The 21,518-nt window shown below is 45.6% G+C and overlaps 1 protein-coding gene across 1 annotated transcript in view; it reads left to right on the top strand.

Moving 5' to 3' along the window:
• The window catches only part of CYTH1 (cytohesin 1), a 79,498-nt gene that overhangs the window by 4,507 nt on the left and 53,473 nt on the right, over nt 1–21,518 (top strand). The window lies entirely within an intron of this gene.

The raw sequence follows: 21,518 nt of genomic DNA, 5'->3' as shown, positions 1-21,518 counted from the left end.
TTTTTTTTGCGGTACGCGGGCCTCTCACCGCTGTGGCCTCTCCCGTTGCGGAGCACAGGCTCCGGACGCGCAGGCTCAACGGCCGTGGCTCACGGGCCCAGCCGCTCCGCGGCATGTGGGATCTTCCCGGACCGGGGCACGAACCCGCGTCCCCTGCATCGGCAGGCAGACTCTCAACCACTGCACCACCAGGGAAGCCTGATTTTGAGAATTCTTGATGCGTGGTGCCAATTTGCTTTCCAAAAGGGCTGTATCAGTCTACCCTGTTCTTAGCCACGTATGGGGGTATGTGTTCCAGTATCACTGCAAATGTGCCACCGGTGAGGATTAGCATATGAAAGCTTTTTTTTTTAAAACTAATTTAATGGTTACAAATAGCACCTCATTATATCTGTTGATTACTAGCTAGGTTAAAAAAAATTTCTTTTGCATATTTGTGTATTATGACCTGGCTGTTCACATGAGATGATGGTTTCTTTATTTATGTACCTGAGATTAACTCCTTCTTTAAGGCCTCTGTTAAATCAGCTGATTTACATTTTTCTCACTCTGATATTTTAAGCGTGGGGAAAATATATATTTGTTCTGATTGGGATTTGGGTCAGATTTTGACGATTTGTAGAGTCACATACTTACTTTTCCTTAGTTTTTGTCTTAAAGATTGAAGATCTCTCAACCCATATATTGTCTTCTGGCCAGATACAAAATGTTTCCTTTAGGGGAGAAATTGCGAGTTAAGTGGCTTTTATTGGTTTGGGTTCAGTCTGTGGAATCTTAGGGTTCATACCAGCCTGCCCCTTTCTGAATGTCCTGGGTGTTAGTCAAAAACCATCTTGCCAAATAGAGTTTTTTCTTATGTATTTCATGCCTTTAAGATTAGGTAGTTCTCCAGTAAGAACTAGAAGGAGAGCGCCTTCTTATTACAATGTGAGAGCAAACATAGAGGTTACTTGGCGGTGGAGGAGGGTGGGGACGTGTGTGTGTGTGTGTGTGTGTGTGTGTGTGTGTGTGTGTGTGTGTGTGTGTGTGTGTGTGTGTGTGTGTGTGTGTGTGAGAATGGGAGAGACATGAGGCAGAGGACGGAAAGCTTGAGCCTGAGAGCCGTGTGGCTGGTGGAGTCTCCACTCCTGTAGCCCTCTTCACCCCTTTCCTGCTCACCCTCCAAGACAAAAGTTGTGGACAGGGGGCTCTGAAAGAAAAGCACTTTGCCCGAACCTGTCCGTCTGCTCCATTGCCACACTGCCTCTTGACTGTCTCTCTAATTATTGTCACTCAGTTTCAGTTGCAATAATAGAGGTCTGGAGGAGGTGGAAAATTATTTAAAAATTTTCAAGAAGTGAATCCCACGTGCTTTGAAACTGCTGGTAATGTTGTTTTCCTTCTCTCTTCCCATGGACTAAAAAAATGTAATATAGGGTGAAGGCTGTGTAGGGGATTTTTGTTATCCTTCATTATGCAAGATGCTGCGATGCTGCGTCTTTCTGCTTTTGTGGTGGTGAGATGGCTGTGAGCTGCTTCCTGTGAGGCCTGGCTGCTTTAGAGAGGGTCAGGATGTCACCTTCCTTAGCCCGGTGCTTTCTGTGTCTTCCACTTTTTTTTTTTTTTTTCTTTTGAGTCTTCAAGAAGATTTCTATGGGAATTCCCTGGCAGTCCAGTAGTTAGGACTCTGCACTCTCACTGCTGGGGGCCTGGATTCCATCCCTGGTTGGGAAACTAAGATCCCATAAGCCGTGTGGCATGGCATGGCCCAAAATAAAAAGGACATTTCAATTTCAAAAGCATGCCTTTATCTGGCATTGTTGCAGTCTATATTTTTTTTTTTTTAAAAAATAATGTATTTATTTATTTTTGTCTGTGTTGGGTCTTTGTTGCTGCACGCAGGCTTTCTCTAGTTGTGGTGTGTGGAGGCTACTTTTTGTTGCAGTGTGCAGGCTTCTCATTGCAGTGGCTTCTCTTGTTGCGGAGCATGGGCTCTAGGTGCGCGGGCTTCAGTAGTTGTGGCACGCGGGCTCAGTAGTTGTGGATCGTGGGCTCTGAGCGCAGGCTCAGTACTTGTGGCACATGGACTTAGTTGCTCTGCAGCATGTGGGATCTTCCCGGACCAGGGCTCGAACCCATGTCTCCTGCATTGGCAGGCAGATTCTTAACCACTGCGCCACCAGGGAAGCCCCTGCAGCCTATATTGTAATTATTAAAGTTGGGTATGAATGGAATTGGTTTAATGCTATTAGAAAACTTTCCCCTTCAGTAGTCCTGAAACAGGCTTGGTTTCTGTGAGCAATTTATAAAGGCTTATTCAGTCAACAAGCACTAGTGACCACACCATGCAGCCCCTACTGTCACAGATGCTTCGAGGCGAGAAGGAGGAGACAGACGTGGAAGAAGGCTGTGAAGGAGAGTATTAGAGTGGATGTGACAGGTGTACAGGAAAACTCAGGCACACAGAGGAGAGCAGTTCTACCTGGGGTCGGGGTGGGACCGGATTGGGCAGAGGACAGTTCACGGAAGAGCTGGCACTTGGGCTGGATTTTGAGTTGAGTTGGTGCTAGCTAGGTGGATATGGCAAAGAAATACATTTCAGGCAGAGAGATTGAGCAGAGGCCAGGCGAATGGAGTAACCGGCTCCTGCAGGGAGCTGCAGATGGTTCTGTGTGCCCCGGGGGAGGACGGGGAGGGTCCTGAGGGCTCCTGCATGGGACCCAGGACTTTCTTCTCTGTGCCACGAGGAGCCATGAGGGGTTGGGCTGGCCTGTTTCGAGGTGATTATTTTGCATTTTGGAAAGATTCCCCCGTCTGGTGTGGTGCAGCTGGGCAGCGTGGAGCCCCTTTGGGAGCTGTTGCAGGCATCCGGGCGGGGTAGAGGATGGGGCCTGAGTTAAGGCAGTAGGGGTGGGAGGAAGGGGGGAACAAGCACGAGACTGAGTAAGGACCTGAAATTGATAGGATTTCGTTGCCAGAGTTTGGGAGGGACAGAGCTTCGAAGGACGATAAGGAAACAGGATGAGTCTCGGGGAGCCCGACCACTTAGAGAGTGTCTAGACTGAGTGTGCAGAGTTGAACACAGGAGCTCAGGTGAGGACACACTGAGTGGAGTCGTGAGGTTCGTACGGGCTCTCCACGGGGGGAGGTCTATTTAGGCAGCTGGATTAGGAACTGGAACTCAGGGAATTACCAACACGAGTGGGAGTGGAAGCAGGGAAGGGGTGATGTGACATGCTGACTGAGAAGAGGTCCAGGGACGTCACCTTGGGCGTGCCACCGTTGAAGGTCTGGGCAGAGGAAGCAGCCCGAAAAGGAGACTGTGCAGTTCTATATATGTATATATAGAACTCAAAAAGAAACTAGATGAAATGAACAGGGAGGGGGCAGCAGCTAGAAGGCAATGCAGAATGGAGAGGCTTTTGTTTTAAATTTGGGGACACTTAAGCCTGTGTATAGACTCTTTTTTGAAAACTACTCTGAACCAGTCTTGGATTAAGGTTTTCATAGACCATGTGCTGTGAACCCGTGTAGGATGGGGCTCATATTTCATTTTGTCTGTTGAGGCTTTTACACACAGCAGCTGCCGGACTGCATGTGTTTGCAACCTTTTTAGCTTAAGTTACTTTCTCTTATGATCTCTGCTTCCCTGAAATACTTTTTCCAACAGCCCTAATGATTGAAATTAAGAGAGTGTTTTGATTTTTAGCTGTATTCTTGCATTTTCAGCTGCCTGCTTGACATTTCCCCCTGGGTATTCCATCATCTCAAATTCAGCATCGGAAGGTGACCTTCTGCCTCTTTCCCTTCTACTCTCCTCTTCCAGACTCCTCCTCCCGTCCTTTTTTTTTAAACTTTTGTCCCCATTTACTTATCACCCCAGTTACTCAGGCTTGAAAAAATACTCTACTCCTTTGTCTTTCTTGCCTTCTAAATTATTTCCCGGCTGTCCATCATCTATCCATCTATTCATCCCATTTTCATTATCTTCTCTGTGTCGGGGCATTTGCTTGATGCCGAGGCTATGAAGAATTTTAAAATACGGGCCCTGTTTTCAAGAAGCTCACAGTGTAGGGGGGTTGATGAATTGAAAAATTTCAATGAAGAATATATGACAGATGCTCTGATGAAGATATAAACAAATGCTGTGGGAGCCTGGAGGGTTCTAGTTTTCAGTGTGTTTTGGGTGAGATACACTTTTGAGTAAACCACCTAACTTTGGGCTGAAATGAGGTGGGAGCATTGCAGAGCATGTGTTACCACTATAACTATTTTTGCAGCAGCAGTTAACTGCTTGCTGTGCATTAAGTTCACTGCTGAACATCTTTTGTACATTCTTATTTAGTCCTCACAGTAATCCTGGGTGGGAGGAACAGTGGCCGTGCCCTCTTAACAGGTGACAAGATAGAAAGGTTAAGAGATTTATTTATAAAAGGTGACCTGGCTGATGAGTGGCAGAGTTGGCACTGGAACCAGATTTCTCAGACTGCAGAGCCTGTGTGCTCACCACTTCTGCTGCCGGCCTGCTTGTTCTTTTTTTTTCTTTTGAATTTTAGTATAGTAATTTACAGTGTTGTGTTAGTTTCAGTATACAGCAAAGTGATTCATTTATACAAATATATATATTCTTTTTCAGCTTCTTTTCCATTATAGCTTATTATAAGATATTGAATATAGTTCCCTGTGCTGTACTGTAGGTCCTTGTTGTTTATGTTTTATTTATAGTAGTGTGTATCTGTTAATCAAAAACTCCTCATTTATCCCTGCCCCCACTTTCCCCTTTGGCAACCATACGTTTGTTTTCTGTGAGTCTCTTTCTGTTTTGTAAATAAGCTCATTTGTATTATTTTTTAGGTTCTACATATAAGTGACATCATATGACATTTGTCTTTGTCTGTGACTTCACTTAGTCTGATCATCCCTGGGTCCATCCACGTTGCTGCAAGTAGCCTGCTCATCCCTGTTTCCTATTATTTCACACCCCTCTCTTCACTGTTACATGCTTATACATGTAAAAGGTATACGTGCCTTGTATACTTTTTATAAACTTCCTAAACTTTCTGTTTTTCTCCTGGAATTAGGAGTTCCAATTCCATGAGTTCCATGTCTTGATACACTTTGGTTACTTTTTTGGTTAAAACCTATGTTGCAGGTTATTAAACAGATGTATATTGAAAGAGCCCATTGTTAATTTTAGGGTTGAGATTTGAGGGGTTAGGCAGATCATACAGTTAAGCCTGTTTCTTTCTCCTAGTCTGTTGGGTTGTGTTGGCTTCTCCTGGGGCCTCTGGTAAATGGGGGCTGGTGTGGCGACAGGAGTCACCCTCCTGGCCTTTGAGGGTCCCCTGGAGCCATACACGTCCTATGGTTGGGCAGCCAGAGTTTATATGCGAAGCCCAGGTAACCAGGTGAAGGTTAATACAGGAGTCCTGCCTCCTGCAGATCTGTCCCGAAGCTGGCCTCTCAGCCATTTCCAGGCGCCTCCTGGTGTGGCTTCTCGCCTTTCACCCCTTAGGACAAAATAGAAGAGCCTGTTATGTAGAGAACAAATGTATGGACACCAAGGAGGGAAAGTGGCGGGGGTGGGGGTGGGGGGGTGGGGGGTGGGAGCTGGTGGTGGTGGGATGAATTGAGAGATCGGGATTGACATATATACACTAATATGTGTAAAATAGGTAACTAATAAGAACTGCTGTATAAAAAAATAAATAAAATTCAAAAAAATAAAATAAAGAGCCTGTTGAGAGAGGAAACCCAACAGTGAAACAGGAGACTGCTGTGGTGGCACGGTATTTCTTCAGGGGAATGATGGTACCTTCCAGCATCACCCCCCCTCTGCCACTGCTGCTCTAACTCCGTAGTTTGTGCCTCCTGTCAGGGCCTCGTCCGTACGACAGTCGCCTAGAGGGGTCGCCGAGGATTCTGGAGCAGGACTTCAGCTTTGCAGCCTCAAAAAGACTTTTGGGGCCTAGATTCCTAAGTGAGCGTGCTGATTTATGACGGTGTTTGCAGGAGTTTTTGAAACCAGCCTTTGGTCGTTTGACTGCTCTTAGCCCAGCTGCGGGAGCGCCTGCAAGAGGGCTGTAGTTCAGGACACCCAGGCAGCCCAGGACCCCAGCGTCCTCATTCTCACGCCTCTTGCTTTTCGCCTCCTAAGTCTCACCTCCCCTGGACCATCACTCTTGTGTCAGGATGACACCCAACAATAAAGTGGGATTGAAGCAGCTCCTGAGCACCCTGGGCTGTCGTCTCAGAGTCCCAGATCTCGTGGTCACCTTAGTGGCCGCGTCAGGCACGCTTCTTCCCTGGAGTGGCTCTCCTCCTTCATGGTGACTTTTACCAGTGGTGGGCAAGGGTGACTTCTGCAGCTGATTCAGTAACTTTGACAAACACTTCCAGTGATTTCCCCCAGTGTCCAGACAAAGCATGGAGGAAATGAATTTCTGAAAAGATTGCAGGGTTGGAATTGAAAGATTATTTTGTGGGTTTACAATATTCTCAGAGAAACAGGGATTCTGCCCTAGCCTTTGTAGTCTAGCCCTGGAGGCACACCTTCTGGGCCATGGTCTCCAGGGAGGCCCTTGAAGACCTCTACACCTCTGCCCTCTCCACTCGGCCCACTGCCTGCTGGGATGCTTCCCATCCGGACATCCTCGTGATCAGTCCCCTCACTTACCAGCCTTGGTTTAGGTTCCCTTCCTCCCAGGGAGGCTTACCCAGATCTGCCTGCAGTTAATTAAGCAGCCTGCACTGCACACCTCTGCCCCCCAACTCTGCTTGACTCCCACCCCCTTCCCTAGGCACTCATTGCCTGCTACCGATTACGTTTATTACATGTGGCTGGTCTCCTCCAGCTGAAATGGAAGCTCCATGGAGACAGAAATCTTCATCTTCTGTTACCAGACACAACCCAGGTGCCTAAGACTGGGCCTGGTACACTGTAGACTCTGAGTTTGTTGATGGAATTGTTGAGTCCACACTCTCTCGCCCATCTGGTTTTGATGTGGAAACTAAGGTCATTGAAATTGCTCCTGTAAACTTGCAAGTTGTTGTTGAAATTAGAATTTACCCCTCTTATCTCACACGTGCTCTGTCCTTTTTCATTCTTCTGTGTTTTGTGGTTTATTTGGGGGCTTGGTTCTTGCTGCAGCTGGTTGTGGTATAACCAGTTAGGAAGTTCCACACTACTGGCTTGCTGCAAGCATTATGGGGACGCTTTCTATGCGTGCAGAGATTTCAGTACAAATCTTAAAAAAGGGATATTTGGACAAAACATGATTATTCTATTCTTGAAAGATGAGTGAGACGAAGAAATTCTTTAAGAGGGCTGACGTAACCTACAGTAAGGTGATTTCTGGTGTGAGTCCACTTTATTTTAGGAAGTATTAAGGTATTAGACAAACGTATGTATCTTGACAAGGATTAAAAATATTCGGGATTAAAAAAATCAGGAAAGCAACTGGGCATGTTGGTAGGATGCTGCTTTGACCTGGATCTTTTCTGGACATGCCCTCAGCACTGTAGAGAGACAAAAGAAGTGACTTCACTGTATTAGTTTCTTATGGCTGTTGTAACAAATTATCATGAATTTAGTGGCTTAAAACAACGCAAATTTATTTTATTGTTCTGGGGGTGGGTCACAAGTCTGGAATGGGTCTCAGGGCTAAAATCAAGGTGTCAGCTCTGTTCCTTCTGGAAGCTCTAGGGGAGCCTCCATGTCCTTGCTTTTTCCACCCTTTAGAAGCCACCTGCATCCCTTGGCTCGTGGCCCTATTGCATCTGTTTTGTTTTGTTTTATTTCTCTCATTACATCCTCAAAACCACCAATGACTGATCAAGTCTTTCTCATATCTCATCACTCTGATGCTGACTTTGCCCCACTTCCACTTTTAAGCCCTCTTGTGATCACGTTGTGCCCACCCAGGTAATCCAGGATAATCTCTCCATCTCTAGGTCAGCTGATTAGCAACCCTAATTCCCCTTTGCCGTGGAATTTACCAGATCCACATGGTCCAGGGACTAGGGTTAGGACATCTCTGGGGGCCGTGTTCTGCAGACCACATCACCCTAGCGCTTTTGTTCCTAGGCTGTTTCTCATGAGGAGGGACCTGTTTCTTCTTGAGGAGATGTTCCACGTGAATAGGAAGGACTACAGTATTGTGTAGGCTTTTTCTAGTTTTGTCAAGCATTTCTTGTCCTAGAAGAGCGTTCCTCATTCAGCACACATGCAGAGCAGCAACAGACTCTGACCTGTATGTCCTGTTCTGCTCCTCAGCAGCCCTGTTTGTCTTCAAATTGCCGGAACAGAGAAGGTCTCCAGCCAGAGGCTGTGTTGTTGCTGCCCGTCCTTAGGAACGTTTTTGTACTTACCTTGGTAGCAAAGAGAATTTTTTTTTTTGGTTTCAGGTAATGGAAACATCCCTGAACAATGGAGCTTGATAGGAAAAAGGAGTTCATTATTCTAGAGGAATACATTGACATGACATTGTTCGGTGATTATTTTCCCAGTCATCTGCCTTTTTTCCTCACATCACTTGATGGGCATCCGTGTAGAGGAAGCAGACTAGGTGTGATTACTCTTTCACAAATTCGTGTTAAAGGCTCATTTGGTTTGATTTCCACCCTGAATGGATTTCGAGGATACAAAACTGAATTTTTGGCTAAATACTACTGTCCTTTCCCTTTTCTGATCTTGCTGTTATCTCTCATTTTCTTAAACATATAAACGTGTACATATAGCGTTTTCATAAGAGGAATTTAAACTTCTACTTTAAAAAAATTATGAAAGTAACATCCTTATGGTAAAAACACAATTGATAGAGACAAGCATGTAGTTAAAAGTCACTTTTGACTTTTAAAGGGGGTTCTAGGCTCTAGGAAGTTTGCACGGTTTTAGTTCTCCGTGTTATCCCCAAGGTCAGTTGATTTCCACACAAAAATAGGTTACACATCCCCTGATTCTTGCCTGGAGCCACAGAACTGAAGAAAACAGTCTCTGTGAGACTGAATTGTGATTGGAGATTTGCCGCTTGGAGAAAATAAGTTTGGGACTGTTTGAACGCAAAAGTCGGGTGATCTCGCACGTAGAGACCGCGTGAGCCAGGATGTGTGCTCCTGCAATTGCTGTGGGACTCAGGCTGAAATTACAAAAGTATCAGTAGTCTGTTTAACCTGCCCATCTGAGTTGGTAATCTAGTAAATAGGGGTTAGAATGGTGTGTCCACGCCTGGCTAATCTACAGAATCGCCTGTGTCAGTTTAAAAGGCAGTTTACTCTGGGGCCCCACTCTAGCCATAGCTAATGGACCGGGACCCTCCAGGGTAGGATCCAGGAATGAATGAATACATACATACATACATATGTACACACACGTACACACATATTTTCAAAGAGCCTAAATTCGAGGATGTAGAAGACCCGCTCTCAGGAAGCTTGCGCTGCTCTCTTCGGGGTCACGTTGCTTGGCCCTGCGTTAGAGATGGTTCCCTTTATTTCCTGTGTTTGTTTGAAATGATGGTGTGAGGATTTGTGTCAAGGATTGTAGGAAGGGTTGGCTGAGTGTTAAATGCATTTTTCCAAGGTAACCATCTAATTGATGTGGTTTTGCTTTAGGTCATTCAGAATTCCCCTTAGAGGATTTTGAACTTTCAAGCAGAGGTTTGTAAGAAGAGGCTCAGCAGATCAAAGGAGCAAAAAATAACCAAGCTTGGGTTTTTTTTTTAAACTCCTTTATTATAGCCACCAAGTTTATATGCCTCCCCAGTTCAGCTTCCCCAAGTGTCTGTGTGGTTTTAGTTTTGCTCCTTTTAGAAGACACTTTCCCTGTGTGTTGCTCAGTTGCTGGGCAGCCCCTGGGCAGGCGCCATCCTGGAGCCCTGATCTGCACAGCAGAGGAAGTGACCTGAAAAGAGCCTTCCCATGTCCCACCTGGGACGTGGATTGCCAGGCACACGAGGCCTGTGGAAGGGCCGAGGCCCGCAGTCACCTGCCAGAGTGTCTTCGGAGGAGCTCTCAGCCTCTCCTCAGGGGTTGTTGGTGGATAGGCTGGCTGTAATTGTATATGCCCTCTTTAGCACTTTGGGCGAGCTTTGAAAAGTTAACATTATGGAAAATTTCAAACACATGCAAAAGTGCAGGGAAGAGTGTAACGAACTCCCATGGACTCATCACCGTGAACGTGTTGGTATAGTTTTCTTTCATGCATATTCCTACATGTCCACCGACCTTAAGTCCTTTTTGGAAAATGTAGGATTTAAAAAATAAGCTTAAACCTCAGCTTCCATCTTAAGAGACTAGCCAAAAGGAGAAAATGAAATCAAAGCAAGCAAAAGGACAGAGAATATAAAAGAGCAGAAATCAATGAAATAGAAAACAGAGCAGCTGCTCAGAAAAGTTCCCACCTTGAAGGGAAGTGGATTATCAGAGAGAAAGGGGAGGACATCCACTCCATTTATCACATTTTAGCAGTCTGGGTATATAGTGCGGAGCAGGCATGAATGGTATGGTAGAAAGAGCACTGCACGTGTAGTCTGGCCTGGCTTCTGGGTCTGGTACTGTCTCTAATGGCCCTGTGATCTTGGGCAAGTCACTTAGCATCCCCGCGTCCCCTGCAAAGTGTAGACAGTGGTATCTTTCCTACCTGCCTTGCAGGGTTGTTGCAAGGGCAAATAAGAGAGTGCATGTGAAAGTAATTTACATAAAACAGCTGCGGAAACGTGGAGTGTAAGATTTGATAAGGAGAAATTTGGAATTACTAGATAAACTGAAGCTTGGGGGTTATATGTCTGGATCTTATTAGCAACAACAACAACAAAAAGCTTAAAAACTAGTTCCAGTCACTCTGTGGAATGTTTCGTAGCTTTTTAAAAAAAAAAATAAGTGTTTTTCTGTGCCATTAAAATTTATATATGGATGATTTTTTGGTGGCATCTGCCAGGGAAGGACCCCATCCTCACAGAGGACAGCGGGAAAAGCAAGAGTCCGAAGGAGGGGCTGGAGGTAGGTGGCAGGCCTCACTGGGTCAGAACCAGACAGTTTATCACGTGGAGCCCAGCAGACACCGGAACCCAGGCTGGGGCTGCTGCTTCCCTTACACCGAGTCCCACAGGGTGATGGGATGAGCCCAGACGATGGGCACGCTTGAATTGGGTTGGTCTGCAGCCGAGGGACCAGGGCCCCAGGGCTTAGCACCTTCCACAGCAAGCAGCAGACAAGCCAGCCCTCCCCTGGGAGCCAACAGGTCATGCTGCTGTCTCCTTGACCAACCAGATGTGACAAAAGACGTGTGGGGATGCTGGGGCCCTATGGTGGCCTGCCTATGCCGAATGCAGTGTAATGTGGTGGCGCCCCGATTTGATTAATTGTCCTCTCTTGTTGGTCATTTAGAAGTTTCCTCTCTGTTCCTGTAGCAAATAACCCTGTAACATCATTGTTGGTAAAACTTTGCCCACATTTCTGATTCTTTTCTTAGGCTAGATTCCTGTAAGTGGAATCACTGGGTCAGTGACTAAAAACTGTTTTTAGTCTCTTGATATGTACTGTCAAGTGATTTTCCAGAAAGTTCTGTCACATTTACGTTTACATTTCACACTAGTATATGATGATATTTGTTAATTTATCCTTCCAAACACTGAATTGTTTTTTTGTTTTGTTTTGTTTTTGCGGTACGGGGCCTCTCACTGTTGTGGCCTCTCCCGTTGCGGAGCACAGGTTCCGGATGCGCAGGCTCAGCGGCCATGGCTCACGGGCCCAGCTGCTCCGCGGCATGTGGGATCTTCCCGGACTGGGGCACGAACCCGTGTCCCCTGCATCGGCAGGCGGACTCTCAACCACTGCGCCACCAGGGAAGCCCTGAATTGTTTTTTAATCATTCGTTTTTTGATGCAACTTTTAAATATTTTTTTCTCTCTCTTCTCAGTGTTGGTGGGGTAGCTTTATTCTAAGACCTTGCCTAGTGCTCATATAAATCAGAATGGGAATTATAGCGGCTTCTTTCCCAGGTCATTTCTTGTTAATTTAGTCAACAGATATTTATTGAGTACCAATTAGGAGCTGGGCACTCTGTGGGTCTTGGAATTTAGACGTGAACAGAGTTCTCAGGGACCTTGTATTCTAGATGGAAGGAGAACTTTGACCTTTAACCAAGAAAAGGAGCTGTTTTTTCTGGGTATGTTTCATCCAGCTGTATTCTCTGTTGAGCTCAGATGAGGGTTTCTTAAGAGTTAAGTTAGGGTGAGAACTCATCTGCTTCCCACCTTGTGTTTACTGGACACAGGCCAGCTGTTGAGCTTTGTGTTCCTGACTTCTCAGCACTCCTGTGTCCCCTTGTGACTGAAAAGGGCTTTTTATAGACATCTGCATCCACAAATTGTGTTAAAGACTTTTGAAAGTGAGTCTACACAAACCACGATTTAATTCTGAACAGATAGGTTTTAGAATCCTTTTCTGTACAGATAGGGAGGACAGTGCCTGTTTAGGGACTCTCTGGTAGAAAGAAGCTTAAACTTGGCTTGATAACTTTGTCTTTTAATGCTCTTTCCAAAGTGCATTGTTTGGGAGTTCCCTGGCAGTCCAGTGGTTAGGACTCCGTGCTTTCACTGCCAAGGGCCCGGGTTAGATCCCTGGTCAGGGAACTAAGATTCCACAAGTCGCGTGGCGCCGACAAAAAAAAAACAAGAGCAAAGCGCACTGTCATGAATTTTTCATCAGTCAGCCTTAATTTTTACCCTGGCCACCTTGTGCCTTGGGCAGATTATCTGTCTTCTCTAAGGGGCACAGACTTGGGGGTAGCGACACAGTCGCACCTGCCTTGCAGGGCATTGTGAAGGGTCCAGTGAGGTGCTCTGTGTACATCAGTCAAGGGGGTGACATGCAGCAGGAGCCTGGGGAGTGTCTGCTCTGAAGGCCATCGTCAGCGGACATTCTGGAGGACTTGGTAGGGCCTCCACAACAAACTAGGATACCAGCGTTGACGTTGAAACATCTTACTTAGTGATAACAAGTACATTCATTTCCATTTATCTTTTTGCTACAAACTTTTCTGATTCCCCCTTATTGTGTTTAAAAAAATAACTTTATCGAGGTATAATTTACATACAATCAACTGTATCTATGTGAAGTGTACAGTCTGATGAGCTATATTTGACAGATTTGTACACCATTGAAACCACCATCACCGTCAAGATACAGAACATTTCCATTGCCATGAAAAGGTTCTTTACGTCCATCTGCAGCCCATCCCTCCCTCTACCCCAGGCACCCTGGATCTTTTTGTCACTACAGATTGGCTTGTGTTCCCCAGCATTTTATATAAATGGAATCATACAATGTTTTCTCTACTGTGTCTGGCCCTCACTCAGCATGAAGTACTTGAGATCATTTTTGGGATGTCAGTTTTTTCTGTTTATTTCTGAGTGGTGTTCCATTGTCTGGATGGACCACAGTGTATTTATCCAGTCACCTGTCATGAACGTGTGCATTGTTTCTGGTTTGGGGCCATTGTGAATAAAGCTGCTGTGAGCCTTCATGTAAAGTCATCGTGTGGACGTGTTTTCATTTCTCTTGGGTTAATATCCATGGATGGAATGGTTGGCTTGTATCGTGGGGTTTTCCTTTTCTCCTAAAAAACGTTTTATTATATGTAAAATGTAATAAGGAATGGTATGTACAAATGGTATGTAACTAGTTTTAAAATGTCTTAGAGAAGCTTTTATTTAATGTGAGAATAATATGCAGATCAGTGAAAGTATGTTTTAATATGTTATCATTTTGCATCAATCAAAAAAAATACTGGATTTTCCTAGAAAAAAAGTGACGTAAAACTTGAAACAATCACAAAGTAAATGCAAACTTTTTTTTTCTGTTCTTGTACAAAATCACAATTTTGTACTTACTTAAAATTGGAGAGAAAGCTTCACACAAAAATATAGAAGAATAAATTCTTGCAGGTGGGCAAATGCACCCAGGAGCACAGCAGAATCAGGCGTGAGGGCAAGGTAGCCCTCAGGAAGGTTCTCTCAGCATTGTGTGCCTGCGTCTCCTGTGCTTTCCCTTTGCAGAGTTGCTCTGTGTGTCTAGGTAAGCTGCTCCCTGGTAACTCGTGGCTTTTGTCCGTGATGTTTGTGAGACAAACACAACGTAGACAAGCCTTCGATGGTCACTTTATTCCTCTCCCCCAGTGTAGCCAGAGGATAGGCACCCTGTCATGTCATCAGCCAGGCCTTTGCCACCCACTAGATTGCTTGCACCACTGCCACTCAAAGTGTAAATCTTCTTTTAAAAAGGGGGGAGCGAGTGTTAATATTTTTTTAAAAGGGATTATTCTGTAAAATATTTTTAGAACAATTCTGTTGTTTAGGGGGTTCTGGTGTTTGAACTACCAGGCAGAAAGTCTTCTACTTTGGAGTTAAGGTATTAATTAAAGGTTATTCTAAAGATTCAGTGATTTATGTCCCCAGACAAGTTAGATGGCAGGAGTTAAAAGTAATTTATCTTAAAGTTGGCAAATCGGTCCTTTCATAATTGTGGTATGGCAAACCACCGATTTAGTCCACTTAGTACCTTGTTATGTACCGTCTTCTGTCCTAATTGTTAGTACTGCTTTATTTAATGGTTGTCGTCTCCTGCAGGATTCCCTCAGGTCATTGTGTAAACCCCACGTGATGAACTAGGGATGCCAGCCGCCCTCTGAGCCTTCGTTCGCAGTCTGTCAGCCTTCGGGGTGGGATGAGAGGTTTGGCCCCAGTGTCCTCACGCTCCTGGTGACTCCTGTCACACAACTCACTCAGGCATGTGCCTGAAGACTTCAGGAAAGGAGGAGTAAATCTTTGGGGAGATTGGGTAACCCCTGCGTGTACTCTTTTTCTTGATGTGTTCTTGGATGTCTTGTTTCCCGACCAGGATTATACATGACTTTTTGGCAGGACCGTCTTTTACTAAACAAGAAGTTTTGTATTCTGCAGAACTACCTTTAGCTTTGTATTTAAGTAGGCATTTTACATTTTCAATATAGGATTTAATCTGTACCATCACTTTGTGATAAGAGCTTTGTGACATTACCTCCATTTACTAGGTCACAGTTACAAACTCATTGATGTGCTTTTGCAAAGTTCTCAGTTGTCATCTTATTTGACAGCATTATTTGTCCTGATCATCCCAAACCAGTTAATTGATGATAGAGGTTTTCCTCCAGTTAGATACATTTTAAAGGTAATTTCTATGGAAATTGATATGAAATGCATATGATAAAGCTCTTTCCTTTCCAGTGGGAGAGAGCAATGAATAACAGTCCTTTCTTTCCCTTTCAAGTTCTGAACTGCTGGAAATAGAGAAAGCAGTCAGAAAGTGGAGATCAAATCACCAGCTTTATAACTGGTGAAGAGAGGGCGTCCCCCTAACTCCAGGCATCTGGGAATAGACTGCAAGTTGTAAAGTAGGTCACATTTCTCCCTCTTTCTTCCCTAATGGGATCTTCTGAACATTTGGAATCACCATTCGGTATAACCAATAGCTTTAATTAAGTACTGCCTATCCTGTGATGTCTCCCGAGTTTATACAGCCAGTCCTCGTCATTTGTGAGTTCGCCTCCTCACTAGAATCCGTTTGTAACCCCAGATCAGCACGAGGGTGGTGCTCTCTCAGTTGTGTGTGGATGTGCGCAGGGCAGTGGAAGATGCGGGTGGTCCACCACGGCTCCCAGGGCCCTCTACCTCCCCTTTCAGTGCTCAGGCCTTAAGCAAGGGCCCTGGATGCACTCTGCTTAGTGCCACGTTTTTGCCCTTTCTGCTGGTGATTCCTCTGTTTAAAATGGCCCCACGCATAGTGCGGATGTGCTGTCTGGTGTGTTCCCCAGGGCAAGAAGGCCATGGTGTGCCCCACTGAGAACACACGTGTGTTTGATGAGCCTCCTTCAGGCATGAGTTCAGTGTCAGTGAGGTGTCCTGAAACAAGCTTACGTGTTGATCCTTTGAGGAAGTGGGGTCAGGGACTCGCAGGAACCTAGCCCTGTATTATCCCTGGGGACCTTGGGTCAGTGTTCGGCAATTCAGGGTTAGCAGCGACTTTCTAGGACGTAACTGCTTGAATTATGAGGACCGACTGTACCTCTAGCCTTCTTCCTCCCCCTAAGCTGCAGGCTCGGGTGGCTCACTGCCTCATTTGTCATCCCCCCGAGATGTCTGACCGGGGCCTCATGCTCAGTGTGGCACTGCAGAGCCCCCAGCTGTCCCCATCCTAGGAAACAGCATGTCTGCCCGTGTGGTGTGCACATTACGTGTTGAGAAATCAACCCTGATTCCTCCATTTCTCTCGTTTTCCACATCCAGTTCCTTAGTAGTGCTGTCGATTCTACTTCCAAACACGTTCTAAAGTCCTCTGTTTTTCTGTCTCTCCTGCTGCCACGTGAGTGGGGGTCACTGGCATTGCTCCCCGGATGCGACTCCAGCTCCCTGTGTGGACCTCACTGTGCCCCCACATCCCATGCTCTCCCCCTTCTGGGACCTGATTAGCTGTCCCTTTTCAGGTGGACCCAGAGGCTTTGTGTGGGAGCACTTGGTGTTACTCTGGGTGATGGTAGATTCTGCAAACAGAGACCTGCCTCCAAACCTGGTAGGAATATTTTTGAGACTGGAAGGGAGGGGTTTTTTTAGGGAAAGTAAACGTCTGAACAGTGGTTTAAGAGCTTGAAGATCTTGAAGAAACGCCCCTTCAATAATAGATTATTAGAGTTTCCTTGTTTGTTTTGTATTTTACTGAAACCACCTGCCTTGTAAAACAAGGAGATTAGATTTTAGATAAAACCATGGTTTCGGGCTTCCCTGGTGGCGCAGTGGTTGAGAGTCCACCTGCCGATGCAGGGGACACGGGTTCGTGCCCTGGTCCAGGAAGATCCCACATGCCGCAGAGCGGCTAGGCCCATAAGCCATGGCCGCTGAGCCAGCATGTCCGGAGCCTGTGCTCCGCAACGAGAGAGGCCACGACAGTGAGAGGCCCACATAACGCAAAAAAAAAAAAAAAAAAACCATGGTTCCCGATTAGTTTGTTTTTAAAATCAGTGACAGGTACCAAGAAGTTGTTTGGACTGGCTGCTCGTGTGGTACTGCCTTCCGCCTCCTCTGCTCTGCCCGGTGACACAGGGTGGGCGTGGTCTGTCTCCTGCTCCTCTGTCGTGTGATGGCTCCATCTGCAGGGCCCTGGCTTCTTTCTTTTCACTGGTTCGCTTTGCTCTCTGTCAGCTGAGTAAAAGGATGGGTGGAGTGCACCGATTTTGTAACTTGGTCTTGTGGTTTTACAAAGAAAGGGGGTGATGTATAATTAGTAAGGCAGAAAGGGAGCGAAGGAAACAGGAAGAGGATATACAGTGCTTGTGCATCAGAGTAGATGTCCAAAGCAACGAAGAGTGGGCAGGCAGGCTCCTGTGTTCCCCAGCCTTATCTGTCCTTACTGTTTGAGCTGTCAGAGAGCTTTGCTTTCATACACGCTTAAATTTCACACCATGATAGCAGTTGTTTCCATAGTTATTGAAGGCTGGCCATTTTTTTCCCAAAAGTTATTAATTGAATTTGGTTTAGAAGTACACAGAACACCATTCCCCTAAGTAGTAAAAGTACCAGAAAGATCATTTCTTTCTTTCTTTTTTTAAAAAATTTATCTTATTTATTTATTTATTTATTTTGGCATGCGGGATCTTTAGTTGTAGCTTTCGGACTCTTAGTTGAGGCATGCATGCGGGATCTAGTTCCCTGATCAGGGATCGAAGCTGGGCCCCCTGCATTGGGAGCGCAGAGTCTTACCCACTGGACGACCAGGGAAGTCCCCAGAAAGATCATTTCTGGAAATATCAATTGAATTTATCTTAAATAGCTGGTACTTGTCATGTATTACTTTACTCCAGTTAAAGAATGAACTTGCCTGATAGCTTAGTCACCATTGTCCCCTACAAAACCATTAGGCTTGTTTGATCCGTGAACATTTTCCTTTCAACCCAGGACAGCGTTAAAACCATCCATTCATCATGCGGTGGGTGATGAGTATTACACTGAGCTGATGGAATACCTAACGTGATTGCTCCGTGATTACCTGAGAGGATAGAACGCTGTTTCAGCAGGCACTTTTCATCTTTGAGAAGGGGAGTCTTAGTTCACAGAATCATAAAATGTTTAGAGGGGAAACTTACCATGAATCTGAGTCAGCATCTTTAGTTTGTTTTCTGTATATGGCGTGACAGTGAGAGGGTTGTGGGAGGAGGTTCTGGAACTGGAATTTGAATAGGTAGAATTCAGGTAGAAAAATAGAAAATATTTTAAAGTTTATTTTATCTCAGTGATACAATATATACACATAGTTTAAAAGATCGTACACCACATAAAAATTTACATGCATGCTTTTAAAAAATTAATTAATTAATTCTTGGCTGTGTTGGGTCTTCGTTGCTGCACACGGGCTTTCTCTAGTTGCGGCGAGCCGGGGCTACTCTTTGTTGCCGTGTGCGGGCTTCTCATTGTGGTGGCTTCTCTGGTTGCGGAGCACGGGCTCTAGGCGCACGGGCTTCAGTAGTTGTGGTGCGCGGTCTCAGTAGTTGTGGCGCATGTGCCACAGCTCTGTGGCATGTGGGATCTTCCCGGACTAGGGCTTGAACCCGTGTCGCCTGCATTGGCAGATGGACTCTTAACCACTGCACCACCAGGGAAGTCCTTCTGCAGACTTTCTGTTGACCACGACGCTACTGAGCCACATGGTGTTCTGTAGTCATTCTGTCTTCCTGGTACAACTCTTTGTTTTCCCTGGAGCTATTAATTGCCTCAACTTTCCCTTTGCCTGGTTTTCTTTGAAATTATCAATTGTTTTCTAAAATACTGCAGCTTTGTCCCAAGCTTATCTATGATGCTTTCTATCTGCTTAAGCACATCAGTCAGTTGTGTCCCCCTGGACAGTGCACATCATTTTTCCGCTCAAGTCTAGATCAGTTGCTCATAAGTCTGCTGTGCGGCCTTTGTTTCCATTCCCCCCCCCGCCCCCCAGAGTCATTGGGGATTACCTCTCTGTTGGATCACCTTTTCCTTGGTCTGTGTCTTTCCTGTTTTCAGTTTACCTTAAGTTTACAGAAGCATATTCTCTAGACGTTTCCTAGGAAAGAGTATGTGGGAGGTCAGTGTTCTGAGTTTGCATGTTAGAAAATATTTTGGTCTGTACTTAACACTTTTTGGATTTGGTATAAAATTCTTCCAGTAAAGTTTTCTTCTGATTTTAAAGGCTTTGTTTTTTTTTTGTTTTTTTGTTTTTGCTTGTCCATGTGATTTATCCATGTTGTTTCATGTAGTTATAGTTTGTTCACTTTTACAAATGTGTGATATTTTATCCTTTTTTTTTTTTTTTTTTTGCGGTACGCGGGCCTCTCACTGTTGTGGCCTCTCCTGTTGCGGAGCACAGGCTCCAGACGCGCAGGCTTAGAGGCCATGGCTCACGGGCCCAGCCACTCCACGGCATGTGGGATCTTCCCGAACCGGGGCACGAACCCGTGTCCCCTGCATCAACAGGCGGACTCTCAACCACTGCGCCACCAGGGAAGCCCGATATTTTATCTTCTGAGTATGCCACAATTTAAAAACAAATCTGTTCCACTTTTAATGGACATTTAGGTGTTTTCCACTTTGGGGTTATTGCTACAAATGCTGCTGTGACCATTCACATTCATATTTCCTGGTATTCATGTGAAGGTTGTATCCCTAGCAGCAGTTATAGGAAACTCAAGTCTGTTAATAGCTAACAGATGCTGTTAGCTATTAGTCCCTATTTATGCTTTATTTCATAAGCAGTTTGATAAAAAGACCAGAATTCAGCCTTTACGAAAAGTTTCTTACTGGTTCGTATTTGTATTTTATAAACTTATCTGTAAAATACAGATCTTTTATATCTGTATAAAGTGGAGAGGGGCTGTCTCCTAGGCAGTTTCAGAGTTAAGGGAACTCACTCTTGATGACTTCCTCACTAGGGGTATCTGGTCCCTGTGCCCGGAGTGTGCATCCTGTCAGGCTGGGGGAGCACATGGAGAGTAGATGGGGGCGAGGGCACCGCCCCGGGAGGGCCCCACTGGGCTTGGTGTTGGCAGCCGTGGTTGGCATGGCTCCTCCACTCTCCGGTGTCCTCAGCTTCCTTCATCGTGGAAGGGGATGGTGATGGTGGTGGTAGGGGTGCCTCCTGATCTCCTCCAGGGTTGTTTTGATGCTCAAGAAATCCGGTATTTCTGTGAAAATACCTCTGTGTCTCTTTGGAAACTGATACAGCTTTTCACAGTTACCTGACTGATTATGGTGCAGTAGCACGTGTCCCTTCAGTTGGGGTGACAAGACCTCAGGCTGTCCAGCAGCTCCGTGAGCCTGGTTCTTGTTTGGAATTCCACATCTTTTTGTCTTTGAATCTGCATTTCCTAGGTCTCTTTTTCTTGCAAACTTCTCTCCAGGTAGGTTTCCTGGCTGCGAAGAGAATGTGCAGCCCGGCCAACACAAATGTCATTCTGTGACTTTGGGTATAATGCCCTTCCTCTCCCACGCAGTGCCTGCTCACCCCAAAGGTCATCTCTACTTCTTCCTTTAAGATTGTGGCCACAAAGCGGTACTTGAATCTCCCTGGATCTCCTCCTAAATACCAGATAATGCCACTGAGATTGTGGGTTTTCCCAAGTCTCTCTCCGTTATTGGACTGCTCACATCCTCCTTGTCCCCGCCTCTCCCAGGGACTGATTTTTGGTGTTCTTCCTCCAAGAACTTGGAGCACCCGGCCCTGGCATCCTAGTGCTGAGCAGCGTGAGTGGTGGTTTAGGTGACCACTACTGCTGCCACCACACGGGGCTCCAGAGGCCTGTGCTCTCTTCACCTCCGGACCCCAGCACCCAGCTAGTGTGGTGCTCAAACTGAACACACAGTAGAGACCCAAGTCCTTTTTGAGTGAATGCAGAGTACTAAGCACTTAGAGTTTTCAAATAATGAATACTGTGTGTGTGAGCAGCAGCTAGAACATGGGGGGCAGGTATCCTAAGGGTATTAGGCTCTTTCAGGTTGAAAGTAAGAGACCCTCAGGTTACCAGGTGATGAGACTTTCTCCTAAATGGACACAGGAAGTGGGAGGTTCAGCCGCCACAGTCGCTCTGAGTCCCGGAGCTCAGGTCTGTTCATAGGGAAATGGCCTTGGGAATCCAATCTTGTAGAGGGTGCCTGTTTAATTTCTTTAGTCCACGTGGTGTGGAACAGGAAGTAGGAGGTTCAGAGGAGAATATAAATGCATTTCACACACCACAGGATTTTGGACAAGAGAAGCCTGTGTATGGTGTTTTTGTTTTGGGTTGGGGGGAGTCACTGAGGTTCAGCTTTCACCTCTGTGATGCCTATTCTGACCACCACATTTAATACTTTAATAACTGCTCCCACGCACGCACTCCTGATTCCTTCTTTTCCACATAGCACTTACCACTTTCTAGCATGCTAGTTAATTTATTATTTATTGTGTATATTGTTTGTTGTCTGTGTCTGCCCATATAACATAAATTC

Source organism: Delphinus delphis, chromosome 19, assembly GCF_949987515.2.
Source record: "Delphinus delphis chromosome 19, mDelDel1.2, whole genome shotgun sequence".
Taxonomy (NCBI): Eukaryota; Metazoa; Chordata; class Mammalia; order Artiodactyla; family Delphinidae; genus Delphinus; species Delphinus delphis.
This window is presented reverse-complemented; position numbering and strand designations above follow the sequence as displayed.